This window comes from Paroedura picta, chromosome 3 (assembly GCF_049243985.1).
Source record: "Paroedura picta isolate Pp20150507F chromosome 3, Ppicta_v3.0, whole genome shotgun sequence".
In the NCBI taxonomy this organism is placed as follows: domain Eukaryota; kingdom Metazoa; phylum Chordata; class Lepidosauria; order Squamata; family Gekkonidae; genus Paroedura; species Paroedura picta.
The window spans coordinates 123,535,771-123,554,354 of record NC_135371.1 but is presented as its reverse complement, the minus strand read 5'-3'; positions in this window follow the sequence as shown (position 1 = coordinate 123,554,354).

Here is an 18,584-nt window from a genome sequence, read left to right as displayed (position 1 = left end):
CCCTTTCTGCCCTTCCCAGCAGCCAGAATGCATAGAAGCCTCATCACTGTCACTTTGGCCTTATAAGATATATAGAACAACTACATATATATAGAACAACTACAACTTTAGCAACTTTTTCTTGCTGTAACAGTTTCCAGGTAATTTCAAGCAGTTGTCTTTGTAAAGCGATAATTCCCTTTGAGTCATCTGGCACCACTGTTCTCTGAGGTTTCCCCTCTCTCTAAGTTGGCATTACAGCTGTTGTTTTTAGCCCTCCAAAGCCCCCATTCATTTACTGAGAAACTCTCTTTGTGCCTTTCCAGAAATCTGCATGAGGTGGCTCCTTTGGTAGCCCCTTAAAGGTGAGAACAAATGTTTTGAATTGTGCCTGGAAACAAATGGGCTGCCAGTGCAACTAGGGCTGCCAGCTTCCAAGGGGGGCTTGGAATTTCTCCAGCATTACAGCTGATCTCCATGGCAGAAGGTAGACTTCATGACTTCATATTCCTACTGAGTTTTCTCCCCAATACAAACTCCATTCCTAAATCCAAGTTACCAAATTTTGCAGGATTCTTATTTAGATAGCAGTGTCTGACTGGTGTTGTCAGACCCCCTAGACCAGGAGGGGATCCCCTACTTTCAGGCTATACCTCTCTCCACAATTAACCCCCCCCCCCAAAAAAAAAAGGGAAGAATACCAGTAATTAATGTGACATGCCTATCTGACCTAGAAGTGGTGTAGGCACACTAGGGTCATTGGTGGGTGATGCTCTGGCTTAGGGACAAAGCTCTATGACTAGATGTTGGGGGAATTAAATTCATACCAGATCATACAATCTGCTACTAAAAACATTGAGATTCTGGCTGTGGTCTCAATACACTTTTTGTATTTGCCCAGACATTGCAAACCCATCTGGAAATGCTGGCAAAAGTCACCAAAGAATAAAAACCAATGCAATGCCCCATCCACTGCTTAAGTTAGCACGACTGGCATTTTACCACCTCCGCCAAGCCAAACTACTAGCCCCCTACTTGGCCCCAGAACACCTAGCCACAGTGATCCATGCAACGGTCACCTCTAGGCTGGACTTCTGTAACTTGCTCTATGCTGGCCTGCCCTTATCCTTGATCCGAAAACTGCAGTTAGTCCAAAATGCAGCTGCCAGGGTCCTCACATCAACACCTCGGAGGTCCCACATCCAGCCCATCCTCCAGCAGCTGTTTTGTCTCCCGATTGAATTCCGGATCAGGCTTAAGGTTTTGGTTATCGCCTTCAAGGATCCTTCAAGCATAGCTTGAATAAGGCACAGGAACAAAGAGTAAGGTGACCAGATTTTAACATTGGTAAAGCGGGACACCATTGACCGGGGGGGGGGGGGCTCTTGATTAAAAATTTGGTCTATATGGAGCAACAAAAAGTTTCATAGAACGCAAAAATAGTATTGTAATATATGTTTTTAAAATTCCAACATAAGTACAATTTGCCAGGTGCCCCCAGATGTCTCTCCAAAAGTGGAACAATCTGGTCACCTTAACAAAGAGGTTTAAGAAGACTAAAGTTTACTTGCATGGATATATACAGAGATATAGCATACTCACTGACTGGCCAGCATTGCCAATCAGGGCTCCATAAACATAATCAAGTTACAGGAAAAACAGTTCTTACACGCTGCTACAAAATGCAGGAGGATGTGCAGCCAGCCAGACTCTGAGGTCCATTCCGCACAACGGCCTGTGTTTCCATGTTTGCGGTATGCGGAAATGCTATATTTAATAGCTGAATTTTGCCATTCCGCACACCTGCAATTTTAGCGGAATATTGAAGTCCCCAGTAGCGGTCTATTTATTCCCCACAGGTTTCCACTCTCACCGGAATTGCAACAAAGGAGGCTATTGTTTTTTGCACTTTTGCCTGTTTCTGACGGTCAGCCAAACAGAACAGCCAATGAACTGTTGTATTCGTGCTCCCGAAAAGCCTCTTTCCCTTTAAAAACTGTTTTTTTTAAACCCCAAAACACCAGTAGCAATGATTATTTGTTCATTCATTGTCTCAGAAAGACCTTTTTCGCAGGCGTTGAAGCTTGCGCTTATTTGTTTGCACACTCTTCAAGTAAAAAAAAAAATTTGTGTGTGCGATGGGTGCAAGTTCTGGGTGAAATTACGGGCAGTGTCGAACTGGGATCTGTATTGTCCCCAACATGTCTAGGTCCCTTCCAGGTGATGTAGGCACATCACATTCATTTCCAGCATGCCTCCACCTTCCTGGCTGCTCTACCTCCCACTGGATGCTCTAAGGGTCCTAGCAACCCTATGCCTAACTGAGGCCTGTTCTTTTCCTGCTAATTCATCTTCCTATGGCTTTTTGCTGGGGCTAGTGGGAATGGATTTTTTTGCCTATCCTCTGTTTAAAAAGTCATAAACCATAGCAAGTTAGTTAAAATAGGAGATCTATAGTCTGAAGCTTGGGGAAAGGCTGGGTAGCTCATGGGTTAACAGCCAACACTTTGTGAACTGTTTCCATTCAGACCTAGTTTCTAAAAGGACTGTGCTGGACTTGAAAAGAGCTTTTTGAACTAGGCTAGTTTGCTTTGTGAAGACCCCTGCTTGAACTTCATTATCACTTTTAACAGTAATATGCTAAATTATTAATCTGGATGCATGGTATGCAATCTGTGGTCAGTTCAACACTTACAAGGCTCAACATACCCCATTAAATATCCAGTCATGCATATCTTTTCATGATTAGAACCTCATGCAAATCAAACCTAACAAGCTCAGGTTAACTATGTTTATTTAGAAGTAAATTCCACCGATTTCAGTGCAATTGACTTCCAACTTAGTATGCCTAGAATTGCAGCCAAAATCTAGCATATTCACAGTTTGGCTGGACCTTTGCTTTTTGTTTGTGCACAGCTTGATGCAAACTTGCACTACCGAACAGTAAACATAAGCTTTCTACTACTATTCCTGCTAATTAATCAAGCACATAATCTGCATTCCCATCCACGGAGTTTCTTCCATCTGGAATTAGAACAAAAGTATAATCAGGGTGTGGCAAATGTCAGGATCCCATGAGGCCAATTAGCAAAGCCTTATGTAGGATTCAGTGAAAGGGCCCTGGCTTCAATTTCTGGCTTATTTCACTTAGTGCACCATTTGTCTGCAAATAGACAAGTCAAATAGATGCAAGAGGACTTGGATTAAAACAATATTAGTTTGGTTGCTGTTCATCCAGACTGCAGCCTTTGGAAACCCAAAAGGGCAGGATGTTTGTGTGTCTGAGTCTTTGCATCCAAGTAGACTTGGAACGGGAAAGGAAAGTCTCTTCTCACAGTTGGAATGCAAACTGGGTACAAAGGACCCCCTCCTGGGACAAAGACAAGGCATTGCTTCTGGCAGCTGAAATAATATTTTCACCTGCAAAGGCAAAGAACATGTCCAACTGTCACTGTGCCAGTTTCTCAAAATGCTTTCCTCCACGTCTTTCTGAACTTTCAAAAAATCATTAACCTGGGATAAAAGTCAACCAATCCTCTGTCTGGAATTCTTATTACAGCATTTGGCTAATGCTCGTGTTTGGATGGTCGCTTGGAAACTGGTAAATTCTAAAAAAAGCAAATTGGCTGCTTCTCTTGTGAAGTTTGAGTGCTGATCCAGTTGCCAATGTGGAGTGCAAGTTACCCAAATACCCTTTGGAAGCGTTGATACATTTAAAATCTCATCTTCTTTCATTTATAAAGAGGATCCTTTATATGAAAGAAGGAAAACATCTGGTCTGATTCAGATACCCTTGTCATGTAGGAAGCAGTCTTGCTGAGGTCAAGGAACATGCCTGTAAACTACAACCATGATTTCAGGATGCAGTGTAACTAGGTGGGACAACAGGCCCCCATGCCAGAAGCTAGGCAGGAACACAAAACGGGCATTCTATTTTGATAGTTATTAAAAGAAGATGAAATGATATCATATGTTCTGTACAGAGTAATTAGGTATGTTTGGGAAAAAGGAAAAGTAAACTTCAGCTTGCTTAGTGAACAGAGCTGCCAGGCAGAATGGCTACTTCTCATTAGGTTTGTTCCAGAACCCAAATGGAGTCAAGCCATTCCTCTGTTTAATGCTATAGTTGGGAGGGGTGAGACCGTGGAGATGTTGTTACATGAAATTGTGTTTGTTACATGAAATTGTGTTTTCAGAAAAGAATATCATAAGGTGACCAGATTGTCCCACTTTTGGAGGGACATCTGGGGGCACCTAGCCAATTGCACTTATGTTGAAATTAAAAAAATATATATTAAAATGCTATTTTTGCGTTCTATGAAAATTTTTGTTGCTCCATATAGACCAAATTTTTAATCAAGACCCCCCCCCCCCCACGGTCAATGGTGTCCCACTTTACCAATGTTAAAATCTGGTCACCTTAGCAAAGCAGAACACAAACAGTTGGAGAAGGGAGGGACAGAAGGCACAGTATAGCACTGGAAGTGGGGTTTTAATAGACAAATATTATGCAGGAATCTCGTGTAAATATTCTCTCCTTCAAACCCATCTCCAACACCGTACACATTATTATCCTTTTGATTTACAGCTGTCTGGATTTCACATGACATGACACTATTTTACCAGCTCTAGGAACTGGGGTAGATAAATGGTGCTGTCTCAGTGAGGTAAACATACATCAGCCCAAGACAATTATTTCTTTCATTAGGGATGAAGATGATGGATGTGATCCCAGTTGTTCAGTTTTGGGGGTAGGCAGTAGTTGTAATCCCATTATCACCTAGCATGAGTGACCAGATCGGCAAAGGTACTAATGTGGCTCTATACAACAACAGAAAAGCTACTTACAGCAAGCTGGAAGGTCACGGTGTGAGTTGCACAGGAATGGAGTGATGGTCAAGTGGAAAGGAGGATGGCTAGATGGATGCCATTGCATGACTCCCTTCCCTTCCTGGGTACTCCTAGCGTACCCACCCCCTAATTCCTTGCATTGGAAACCAGATAGAATGTGTGAAAGTATACCCTGTGAAATAGAGAAGTATTGGATTAATTTTTATAGTTGAAATGAACTATGTGCCATTTTTATGCTTCCTCTTCTGTATCCTTTTCCAATGCAAAAGTTAAGCAATTTCCGCACAAGTTATATTTGGCAACACAGCCTCTGAATTTTGGTGGCTTATTGGGACCCCTCCAAATGATATTGCCAACCTCCTGAGGCTGGTTCGCAATGCAGCCATTTTTAAAGAGTGATGTGGTAAATCCAGGATTGTGGATTTAACACTCTCCATTGCATGTCCCAGAGCTGAAAAGGCAGCGAGCAGCCAGGGAAAAGACCATATAGAGGGGGGAACATGCAGAGTCTCTTGATCATTGGCCCACCCTCGCTGCTTGCTCACCTCTCCCAGCTGCCAAGGCAGCGCGGCTCTAGCAGATTGGGCAGCACAGCAGTGGCAGCTCAGGCATCACAGCTCAGGTTCACTGGAGGGAAGGGGCTGAGGGCCAGTGACTCTCCCCCCCCCCACTGACCTTTCCCTCTCCCAAGCAGAGGCGGTGGGGGGCTGGAGGCAGACTGGCTCCCCAGCCGGATTCTTTCCATTATTCTCCCCCCCCCCTTGGCCAGGACTGGGCTCCTTTCCCTGCCAAGCCTGTATCCCTGCCTTGGAGCCATCCCCAGCCAAAGTCCTAGGGCCAGAATCTTTAAGGATTTGGGGGGCGGGGTGTGCCAGCAGGATCTAACAGCTCTCTGGCTCTCTTCCTTTCACAGGCCCATTGAAATGCAGCTCAGGCAGTGCAGCAGTGAGTGGGGAAGGGAAGCACTGAGTGGCTAGTAATGAGGAGAATAGGCGAGACAAGGAGGCAAAGTGTGGAGGGGAGAAATAGTGCAATTTACTATCCCACAATTGCAGGTAGGAGACATCATGCGATTTGGCCCTGCATGTGGAAAAGGTTTTAAAAAATCATCTGAAGCTTTTCCCTATGGATGCTTCACCTCCATTTTGTCAGCCCAGTGTAAGGTGTCACAAGGTTTGTGTCAGCATCATTCCTTATTTCAGGCTTTGCTAGCCAACACCTGGCCCATCATCCAGGGCTTCTGCTGTGTGGGATTAACACAAATATCATATGGGAGATAGAGATACAACTCCTGTCTCCTCCCCTGGTGCAAACCCTGCCCAGCATTTTCTCCCCCTGCCCCATTTTGGTTAAAGGATACAGAAAACTAGGGGCCATTGACAATGCATAATACACACTGGATTCTCATCTCCTATTTACATTGTATAGATAGTGCGCATCTGCCTCCAGAGGCACCAGAGACTATGCACAGAGTGTTGCTCATAAGTATGGCTGCATCAGGGCCATTGTTTTAAATAGTGTCCTACTGAGGACATGCTGGGCATTAATTCTAGATGCAAGAAAGAGTAATGATGGAGGAAGAACAGGAGAATGTGGGTGAACATTAAAAGCTTTTCTCCTACTACCCATGTTTTATACTCTGACAAAAATCCATAAAAATACATTTCCTCCTCCTAGAAGAACTGATTCAGTCCTTGAACCAAACCTTTGTACCATTGTCACCATTATATATTAAGGACAACACTGATTTTATTAACAAATTGGGACATCTGAAAAGTGACAGTGCCAATGTTCTTCTAGTAACATTAGATGTGGTCTCCTTGTATACAAATAGTCCACAAGAAGAAACACTGTGGATGATAGAAAATACATTGATGAAGAGACAAGATCGCCATTCATCTACATTTGTTTTCTTGTGGCACTGGCTGAATTAACATTAACCAAGAATTATTTTTCATTCAATGAAAAATATTATTGGCAGATTGAAGGTATTGTCATTAGGTCCTTGATGGCTCCATGAATTGCTAATTTTTATATGGGCAAATTTGAGGGGAAATGTACATATTTAGAGAAGAATCCTTTTCAAAGAGTTGTCTCTGTATGGTGGGGATATATTGATGATATTTTCTTAATATGGAAAGGCAGTTGTACTCAGTTGCAAGAATTTCATAGTTGGCTTGACATTCAGGATAATAACAATATCCTGGCCTAGTCCAAGACAGCTTCATGCATGTGTTCGGAGCATAAAACTGTACTCAACAGCATGTACCAGTATTTGAAAAATTAAGATTTCTAAATTATTATTTGGGCAGGTAACTATCTTGAGGCTATTGAAATAATATAATACTTGGAGAAGCCATGTTGCATTTCCCAAACTGTGTTATGTCTAGATTTTCAGTATGAAATTAGGTGAATCATTTCCTCAATCTTTTACATTTGAACTCTCAGTGTTGGTAATTGCAGCCTGCCGACACACATTGTCTATTATTCTTTCCAATAGCTCTCCAGGTTTTCATCCTCCACCACATGCTGACACAGTTTGTGACTTTCAATTTGCCATGTATGAGGGTTTATTTATTTAACAAAGGACCTGACCTATGAAATCTCTTTTTATCTGCCTACTACCTGACCCTCAAGACAAACTTTCATCAGTTGAATACAGAGAAGGAGCAACATGGCAGAGGAAGGTGTAAAGCCGCTAAAATTTTGCAGCCATTGTCACAAAGCTGGAGACAGGGTCTGGAAAACAAGCTGAGAAATTCCTTTATGGACTAATTCTGCTAGCTTTCACAGCAGGGAACAATCACATGAGCAGCATCCCTGTGAATCTAGGCAACCCAAGAGACATGTTAATCAGCACCACAGACAGAATAGAGACCCTGTGGTCTTAGCATTGGAGGGTGAATTTGGTGACTTCCAGAGGCATGCTTTTAACAACGTGTGTGTGTGTGTGTGGGGGGGGGAATGTTTGCTGATTTATAATGAGCAGTCCTGGAAAACAGATCTGTTCAGACAAAAGGTTCAGATCCAAGATATCACAAAAGGAGAAAAATATTTATGGTTGGGAGTGCTTTGGACATAATAGAATCGAGTTAGTGTGACCACAACAAAAACAGAACAATGGAAGACTTGCTGAAGAACTAGATGGTTATTTGAAATTTAGGCCACATAGGTAATCAAGAAGAAGAGTCTGTTTTATACCCTGCTCTTCACTATCTGAAAGAGCCTCAAAGTGGCTTACAATTATCTTCCCTTCCTTTCCCCACAACAGATTCCCTGTGAGATAGGTGGGGCTGAGAGAGCTCTTAGACAACTGCTCTGTGAGAACAGCTCTGTGACAACCCAAGGTCAACCAGTTGGCTGCATGTGGAGGAGAGGGGAATCCAGTCCAGTTCTCTGGATTAGAGGCTAGCGCTATTAATCACTACATTGTGCTGACTTTTCAACTACATGCTCTTCAGTTAACTTTTAAATTTAACTTGAACTCTCTAGCACTAGAATATTTATTTACATTATGGTGTCTCAACTGTCTGTGGGACAACCCTAAAAGGCAGAATGTTATTAGCGAATAGTCATATTAAAAGGCAGCATTATTAAACTTGTTTTGCAGATGAAGAAATGAGACAGAGAGGCTGGCCATCACTTGTCAGCATCTTATGCCCAGTAAAAGGAGGGGAAATATATTTAATATCAGATTGCCCATTAAGTCCTGAAGGTGTAACAGTTGCAACCCTGTGGAATCGACTAATTTAGAGTTGCCAGTGCTCAGGCAGGGCCTGGAGATCTGCTATTCCAACTGACCTCCAGCCTACAGAGATTAATTCCCCTGAAGAAAATAGCTGCTTTGGAGGATTCTGTGATACTGTGCTAGGGTTGTCAGCTCTGGGTTGAGAAATGCATGGAGTCTTTGGGGGTGGAGCTGGGCGTGGGCAGGATTTGTGGTGGGGAGAGACCTTAGCCGAGTATAATGCTATGGAGTCCAGCCTCCAAAGCAGCCATTTTCTTCAGGGGAAATGATCGCTTTAGTCTGGAGGTAAGCTACGGTTTCCCGCCCCCCCCCCCCCCCAAAGCTTTGCCTTCCCCAGGTTTTACCCCCAAAATCTTCATGTATTTCTCAATCCAGACCTTGCAGCCCTATGGCAGCATATGCCTACTAGGCCAAGATGGAAGCAGCCCACCAGTGCATGATGGCACAGCCTTGTCCCCTACCTTTAGCCTGCTGCTGGCCTTATACAGGACACAGCAAGGGCAGGAAGAAAGGGAACACATCACACATACTGGCTAAGACAAGTCAGTTTGCAGCCCTCAGCAGAGCAGCTCAGTGTACTCTGGTCAATACAGCAGTTGGTTCAGTTGCAGAATCAGGTGGTTAGCATAACATTGACTATCAGGAGGGTGTTTTGGGGCTTAAAGAGGACACACACACATGTTTTGGCTTAACCATGGCCACAGCTCTATTACAAGCTCCCCAAATGAGTGCTGGCCCAGCATGGGAGAGGGAGCCTAGACCGGTGGTCAGCCAACCACAATACCCAAACCCCAAAGATGCCCTGGGGAATCCCTCTGGTTCCTGGCCAGGAATACAGGTCCACTAGCTGCTGGGATCCCACACAAGAAAAGTGTCCATCTGGGGCATCAAGAGGGGGTGCATATCTCCTTTAGTTCTCCCCAGACACCTGGCAAGGTAAACCTTCTGCCTTCCCAGCCGCATGGGTGCCTGCTCTCAAACTGCCACCTCTAATGGAGGCCCATAACCTGGGGACTCTGATATACAGACGAAACTCCCCTCCCAAACAGGCTCTATCCCATGCGAAGCTGCCACCAGAAAGTGGCCCATAAGGCTTCATTCTCACCAGTACTCCCTAAACCCCCAACCACTTAACCAGGGTGGCCTAAATCCCACGTAGCCAAATATTGTAGCCCCAATCTGGCAGGTGAACCCAGTCCCCATGATAAAATGTCTCACTGTTGCAGTCCATATCTGTGTGGGAAACAACCAGGCCACCCCATCCCATGACCAGTATGGCCACCACCTTGTTAACCTTCCACACCACTAGGTTAGCCCTAACTGGAGCCAATGCACCTTGCCAAGCACGACATTCCACCAGTGCGGATTAAATTATCTGTGCTCTGGGAAGCCGTTGCTGCAGAAGTAGCAAATCAACAGATATCAGGTTGATCAACTGTAGCCCTTTCATCACCAGCAGGTCATTTCCTCTCAAGTGAATGATGATCACCAGCATAGCATACCCATAATCTGATGTGGGAAAGTGCCATCCTGGAACACTTCTCAATGAGGAATGAATGAGTCCCATAGCACTCTGCCTACATCCACAACAGCTGGAGGCAGGCCTGCAAAATAGGTACAAACTGAAAATGTGACAAACACATCCCATCTTCATGCACAAACAGGATGCCTGGTATGTCCAGCCAGAGAGCAAAATATGCCACCATACTCCATGCCCGGCAGGAGAACTGGACTAAGGATTTAGATAGAATTACAATTGTTCCATACCCCTTCTGTTCCAGTTTTGATTTTCTCAATGTAACCCACACAACATCAGTTGTAATCAAAATGTTGGCCTGAGCCAATGCAGCATTCCGCATGGGGGCACAGGCAAGGGTTAAAAACCCACAGTTGCAAAATGCCCCACAAAATGCCAAAACAAAGGCAACCTTGGCCAAGGCCACCTCATAAGGGTTATAGCACACCTTCCCCAGTTGTGTTATCAGGTGTTGCATGACCTGTGCAGAGCTGGATATCTGCTTGTTAACTATGTGGACAACTGCCTGGTTGTCACAACAAAACAGCACCCTTCTGTTAGCAAACAGATCCTGCCACAACACCACGGCTGCCAGGAATGTTAATCCCTGAGCACTCTGTCTTCCCAGTGCAATGGCCACCTGCAGGCACACCACCGGTTCTCATAGAAGACACTGAACCCCAAGCTACCCACGAAGTGCACCTGCAAGAAATCCCTGAGGGTCAGTGGGGACTGCCAAATAGCCACCCTACTGAACCTTATGAGAAACTCCTGCCATACTGCCAGGTCTGCTTTAATGGCTGCTATAATCCTAATGTGATGGCAAGGAGCCCATACGCAGCTGTGGATCAGGCCAGCCGTGTGCAAAAGGCCCTCCACTTTTCACGCAAAGTTGAAGTAACAGCACTTATATCTCCTGTAGAGTGTTTTTCCCCCCTCCTTGTCAGCAATGAGTCTTCGAAGGACCAGCAACTTTTCCTCTGGCAACCCAGAGGTGCCCTGCATGGAATCCAGAAAGATCACCAGGAAAGTAGCTATGTTATAGGACCCTCAGTTTTTTCTTGGGTCAGTGGTACTCCTAACTTACCTGCCAAGCTCTGAAAAGCTCCTGAGCACGCCGTGCATGCTGATGGCCCCCACAGTCAGTGAACAGGAAGCCATCAGGATAATGTGTCACTTCCCCCAATTTTCCTTTATCCTTTACCGTCCATTCCAAAACTGAGCTGAGTGCCTCAAAGGCAACACAAGCAATCGAACCCCTATTGGCATGACTTTATCCACATACCATTGCTCGTGGAACTTGAATCCCAGCAGGCAGAAGTCCTCATGGTAGACAGGGAGCAGGCGGAATGCAGACTGTATGTCACACTTTACCATAAGGGCCCCCAAGCCCCAGGACCACACTATGGCTACAGCTTGGTCGAATGAGGCATACCGAACAGTGCTCAGCAGCAATGAAATCATTGATGGAGGCTCCCTTGGGCTATGACAGGTGGTGAATGAGACAGATGGAGAATAAGAGGGAACTGTCCTGGGGCCTTCTTGGGGATCACGGCCAGTGGGAACACCTCAAATTGGGTAGTGGAGGAAACAGAAATAGACCAGCCACCCTGCCTGCTGCACATTCCTTTGTCACCTTTCTGCCCACAATAGTTGGAAAATCCCTGGGAGATCTCAAGTCCCTGTAGCCCGTTGTTATGTGAGCGCCCATAAACAGGATGCAGAAATGCTCATAGAAACTTGTTAGCAAATAAGAGGACGCCTCCCTGTTAGGATAGTGCTGTGGCCAAAGGTTCAGCAGGCCAGCCCAGATTGCCATGGGCGCCAGCCTGAGGTGCTCAGCTGGGACAGTAGCAGGCTGTCTTGGAATTGGTAGAAGGTCCTCCAGCTCCCGACCTCCTATCCTTCTTCAAGGGGGGTTGGGCCTCTCTCGTAGGCACCCACCCTTATTGCAGGACAATCCCATGTGCCTGCCTCTGCACCTCTGTGTGTAAAGCGGCACTGCTTCCATGTACACGTGATTCTATTATAATCCCAACATACCAGGCCTGTGTCCCGTCTGCCTGCCCCCTTGCATACTTTTTCTTTCTGCTGTTGGATCCTGGGCCCCACTTTACTAACCATGTTTCATGATGCTTCAGGTCCCAATAAGCCATGGCATTATGGGATTTTACTTCCCTACAATCTTAATCATATAATCATAGAGTTGGAAGGGGCCATACAGGCCATCTAGTCCAACCCCCTGCTCAATGCAGGATCAGCCCTAACCATCCTAAAGCATCCAAGAAAAGTGTGTATACAACCTTTGCTTGAAGATTGCCAGTGAGGGGGAGCTCAACCCCTCCTTTCATATTCCAGGGCAGCCTCCTCCCCAGCAAATTCCCTCACCTTGAGCACATGCGCCATGTAACGACTTAGATGCCAGCCCCTCTCAGGGTATGCAGCCACAATCACTGCCATGTATTCAGCAAAACCCCTGAGATAGTTAGCAAATGAAAGCTCACAATGTGCAGCCTCTTTTTTCTTGGCTTCCGAGCATCTCCCCATGTCACCCCCTTTTGACACAGATTGGACAAATGCAAACATATCTACATAAAAACTTTCCAGTGCCCTCTCTTTTAATTTTCTGGGTAAATGAATGTGGGCAGGGGCATCTGTGTCCTTATACCTCCTTATACCTCATGCCACCCACTATTTCCCCAGATTCCACCAGTCGCCTGGCCTCTGCCCTTAGTTTGTACAGCTGGGGCAGCGGGAGATCTGAGACAAATGACGTCTGCAGCCAATACCAACCCTCTGTGTGAGCGTCATCCTCACCGTAGACCACCTGCGTCTGTGACTGCCTTTCCTTTGCCACTTCTTGTGCTGAGACTCTGTCCAGGCTGCTAGCATATCAGGCTCCCTGGAGCCAGCACTCACATCCATGCTGAAGTCATCAGACATGCTGGGGGTACAATGAAACCGCTTATGAACCCAGCCCGGCCCAGCTGCACCGCCGCCTGTGAGTAACCCTGCCAAAAAGCTGCCAGGTCTCTGATCAGAGTTATCTGGCCCCATGAGAACTGACTTGCCCCAGAGCCGGAAGATGATGATAGCCAAGAGGAGGAGTTTGTGCTGGCAGAGTTTAAATATGCAGAGAGGATCAGGTTGTTTGACCTAATAAAATAGTTTCATTAAGACGAGAAACAACTTTAAATAGAAAGAGGAAAGAGAGTCCTAACTAACTGTCTTAACTGTTGTTCTGCATTCATACAGTCTGTTCTGGAGGTGAGCAGGGAAGAAATTTGCTCAAAGGAGCCGTCTCCAGTTGAGTCAATCAGGATACCGGAGAAGATTATTTGGGGGGGGGGGGAAGACCAGAAAGTTCTTGATCTAAATATGCTAAATGCACATCTCCACCGATGCCCCCTGCAGATATATTCTTCATATTTTTTTAATCATGCACACTACAGATGTTGCATATTTCAACCATTTTCTGATGGAACCTCTGGTAGAGAACCAATAACTAAAGAAGAGAAGAAACATTGTTGCCGCATAAGTAACACTGGATTGTTCAGACCTCTTTCTGTTACTCATTCTCTGGACACAATCCCCCTTCTAAGCTTCCCCAATTGAGTGCAGAACACTTTCTGTTTCAATTGGGGGGGGATAGAAGAAGACCCGAGTTCAAATCGATCTGAATTCACCAGGATCCACAACGGAATAAACAAAGTAAGCGCAGAATCAGCCCAGGAGGGCTTGGCTTTCTTCCCCTAATGGCTAAGGTGAGTTTGAAGCATGGACATCTAGCACGTTCCACACATTCCATACAGCTAAGAGGCAGGTTGCAGCAGCTGCAGGAGGAAATTTCTACACAACCTCCAGCTGTGCTCTTGGTTGCCCCCTCTGCATATATATAGCCTCATTGGATCACGGCCACAGAGGACGAATGCAGCAACTGCATTTTAATTGGGAAACTTTCAAACATCTTCTTGTGTGTCTGTTTGGAGCAGAAAAAGAAGAGAGAAAACTGGGGCGGCGGCGGCGGCGGCGGCGGCGGCGGCGGCGGCGGCGGCGGCGGCGGCGGCGGGGGGGGGGGGTTGTACCCCAGTTTTCACTGCCCAAAGGAGTCCCAAAGTGGCTTACCCTTCCTCTCTCTACAAAACAAACAATGAGTGAGGCAGGTGGGGCTGAGAGAGCTCTGAGAAACTGCACTGCAAGAACAGCCCTAAGAGAACTGTGACTAGCTTAAGGTCATCCAGCTGGTCATATGTGGAGGAGTGGGGAATCAAACCCAGTTCTTCAGGTTAGAGTCTGCTGCTCTTAGCCATGACACGATGCAAGAATGACTGAGAAGGGTACTCTCCTCCCCAAACATCCCCCCTCCTCTTTCCAGGTTTCAATCAAAGTATACTAAGCATGGATTAAAATATTAGGAGGACTACAGGGAACAAAAGTCTCCCACTCTGTGGCACTCTCCTCCCTAGCATTGAATCACAGCTGCTCTGGCCTGACTGTGCCCTGTGCTCATTTCCACTATCTATGCCCAAACTCCATCTCAGAACTCAACGCTCCTTCTCATTGGAGGGAGCAAATTCCGCATGCTCCAGCATGGGAGCCTCTTCCTGAGGAACTACACACTCCATCTGGATTCATCTCCTTGAACCTCATTGCCTGAAGGGCTACAGGGGCCATTCTGCAAAACTTCAGCTGTAAATTACCAGCCTGGCAACCCTTGAACAGCAGTGGGAAATCCCTTCTGCTGCCCTTGTGGTTGGTCCAGCACAAAAGAGGGTTTGGTGTGTGTGTCTGTGTGTGTGGTTTTTTTTAAAAATCTCTGGACAGATCTGAAGAAGCCACTTTAGACTCCAAAACCTCGACACCTGGTGAGGCCACCCCAAATGGAGTGCTGCAAATGGTTGTAGCTGCTGTCTCTAAACAGTCTTTCAAATATAGCCAGTTTGTGCTTTGCAGCAGTTGAAGCTCCTTGGGGCAAGGGGACCAGATGTTTTGGGGCTGCTAAGCCTTTCAGAGCAGCACAGAAAAAATTTCATCTGGCAGTTTGTCACTTTGTCACGTTGCGCTAGAGGGGAAGACAAGCTATGTTGTCCAGTGTCTTTAGCACATAGGCTGCCTGCAATCATTCCCCTCCCCCCCTAGCATTACTAGGCATCCCTGACCTGGAGATCCCAGGCAAGCGTGATCCCATCAGATCTCAAAAGCCAAGCAGAGCTGGCCCTGGCTAGCTCTTGGAAGGGTGACCTCCTCGGAATGCCAGGACCGTGATGGAGGGACAGGCAATGGCAAACCACCTCCCAGCGTCTCTTGGCTGGCAGCCAGACTAGCTTAGGATGTCTCCTCTAGTCAAACCTGTAGAATTGTTTTTGTTCCCAGCCCCCTTTGGTCTTTGTGCCAAAAATTATAGAGACATTTCCTGAACTGTGTGCTATTGGAATGTAATTTACTTGCTATCATTCCCCAGATAAAATTTGTCTTTTGATCTTCATCTTTCTGTCACAAAGGAGAGTGTTCTCAGAATGTTCTTATGATGTTCTCCTCAAAGTCAGAGGACTTTAGAAGAGGTCTTTCACACCCCTTACTACCCTATCTTTTCAACTGGAAATGCCAAGGGGATAAACTGGAACTGTCTTTATGCAAAGATGAGATTTTACCATGGGGCTACTCCTTGAAGATGCAAATACAGATACCTGCTACTCCTTTCCTGGGGGGGTTGCTCATAAATGAATGCAGATGAGAGCCAGTTTGGTGTAGTGGTTAAGAGGCAGACTCCAACCTGGAGAATGGGGTTTGATTCCCCACTTCTCCACATACAGCCAGCTGGGTGACCTAGGGCTAGTCACAGTTCTCTTAGGGCTGTTCTCACAGAGTTTTCTTAGAACTCTCTCAGCCTCACCTACCTGACAGTATGTCTGTTGTAGGGAGAAAAAGGGAAGGTGACGTAAGCCACTTTGGGGTGCCTTCGGGTAGTAAAAAACCAGGATTTAAAAGCAACTTTTCTTCTCTATTATAATGTAGAAATTAGTCCAGAGGTTAACAGTGAGGCTCCTTCTTTTGTCAAAGTCAGCAGGAGTTTGCTTTGGACTTGAATGGAGATTTGTTGGGGGGGGGGGGAGGAATGGATTCCCATGACAACAACCCTTTACGAAGCTTTACTGCTTGGCTTTTTGGGAGCTGCACTGAAATCACCAAAGAGCAGAGGTTCCAAATGGACTAGGGCTATGCCCATCTGTAACCCGTGCCCCATAAGGAGGAGGTTGCGTCTCTGGAGCCGAGTGACAGGCGGTGGGGGCCCCGCCCCTGTGAACTGGGCCCGGAACCCCAAGCGGCGGCAGGAGCAGCCCCCTCAGACACCCTTCACCTGCTCCTGCTCCCTAATGAAGCCTGGCCGGACCTGAGCCACCTCCGCTAAAGCGAAGGCAGATGAAAGCCAGAGCCCTCGCCTTTGTATCAGCCAAAGCGGCGATGATTAATGCGCTGGTCGTAATGAAGCTGCACTGAAGGATTAGTGGCCCGATGGCTGTGCCTCTCCGCTGCTGCAGAAGCCGCCGCTGATAGGACAGCTGGCGAGAGGGGACACCAAATTCAATTTGCTCCTCATTTGCATACATATGACAACCATCTGTGCTAATAGCACTGCAATGTCTCCATTAGGCTACCTTCAAGAGTAGGGAGCTCCGCTACACTCCAATTAGGCTTTTAAGTGGGGAAAGCTACGAGCATAAATATTTGCAGAGGGGACAGGATGGCTCGCTGAGCCGTGGCTGCTGTTGCCTTTCCTTCCTTTTCCAAAGGTTGAAGCCCGCCCGGGATGGCTGTCAAGGTTTTCATGCTTCCAGCAGCCTTGTCCCACTTGCTACAAAGATTGTCAACCGCTCGCCTCACCGGAAATTAATTTAAGCGTTGGGAAGAATTTTTAGGAAGCCCAAGAATCAGATCTGTACTCCACCCCATTCCTGCTCTTGACCTCTTTTTGACAGCAATGACTATTGAGATGTCTAAGTTTGGGGGAAAACTTATCTTCGATATATTAACCATGTCCAGATCCCCACAGTGCAGAGAACACCCAATAAATTCAGTCCAATGACAGAGCCCCATATGTGTATGGGTGCCTCCAAAGCATTGGTTTTCTCCAGGGGAACCAGTCCCAGTAGTCTGGCAATAAACTGAAATTCTGGGGGTCCCTGGGCCCCACCCAAAGGCTGGCATCCCTGCTTGTGTGTGCTTTGAAGTTCAAGTGGCTGGTTTCTTTCACTGAGTGCAAGGATGTCGTTTGAGAAATAGGACCTGCTTTTTCTACACTTCCATGTGCCCTGCATATTTCTAAACTAGGTGTATGCATGTTTGTTGTCTAGACTTCAGCAGTAGGTTGCAAAAGCTATGCTGACCTGATCTGATTATTGTCCTGTCTGAGAATATGCAGTGCAGAAGAGAGATGCTTTCTTGCTGTTCACCACATGTGTAAAGTGGTGACACTGATTAACGTGATTGGTCACACTTAAAACTCTACCCTCCATATAAGGTTGGATTAATGATTTGAGACACTTGCTTGTCCAGGCTTCATACATACCTTTCCCCAACTTGCAGTAGAGGAAGGGTTGCCCTCATTTTTGTAGGTAGAACCAGAAATTATTTCTAGGAATCTGTTCCATTCCTTAGCAATTAGCATGATGAAACAGAAGTCTTGGCTGATTTCAAGAAAGGGGCTCCGTTCTATAATCCTGTACTAGATCCTGCAAATTCTCCATGAACAGAATGAAAATAGGCAAAATAGCTTCCTGCAAATGTTCTTTCCCTTAATTAGTGGTGCACATTTGATATATCGGACACAAATTTCACCCAGCGTCAGTAGCAAGCTCAGCTCCTGTGACGGTCCACAATGTTTAAACAGGGGTAGTCAAACTGCGGCCCCCCAGATGTCCATGGACTACAATTCTCATGAGCCCCTGCCAGCGAACACTGGCAGGGGCTTGTGGGAATTGTAGTCCATGGACATCTGGAGGGCCGCAGTTTGACTACCCCTGGTTTAACAAGTTGCTATGGCTGAGCAGGGGGGGAGGAAGATCAGGCTCCCTCTCCCCAGAGCACTCAACAAGATGATGCACATACAGAAATATAGGTTTCGATAGACATCGATTATAACATTTTCTATCCCACAAGAAGGATGTAAAAATTGGCACCTGCCCAGGCTGCTGGTGTACAGCTCATGGACAGTTAATCAAGTTCTAACTTAAACAATGTCCCATTCAGAAATACCATATACAGGTACTGATGACCCCCATATCCTTCTTTGCTGAGCTGGCATGTCAAGGCCCAACCACTCACATCAGAGCCCAGCCACAGTGGTTTCTGACATGTGCCACTGCTGTAGCCAGGCCCAGAGTGGGTCTTGGCATCCACAGCAGCAGCGGGGCCTCAAATAGGTCCTGGCGTGTACTGTCCCCAGGCCAATTCCCAAGCAGGTCCCGGCATCTAATGACTCAATTGTACCAA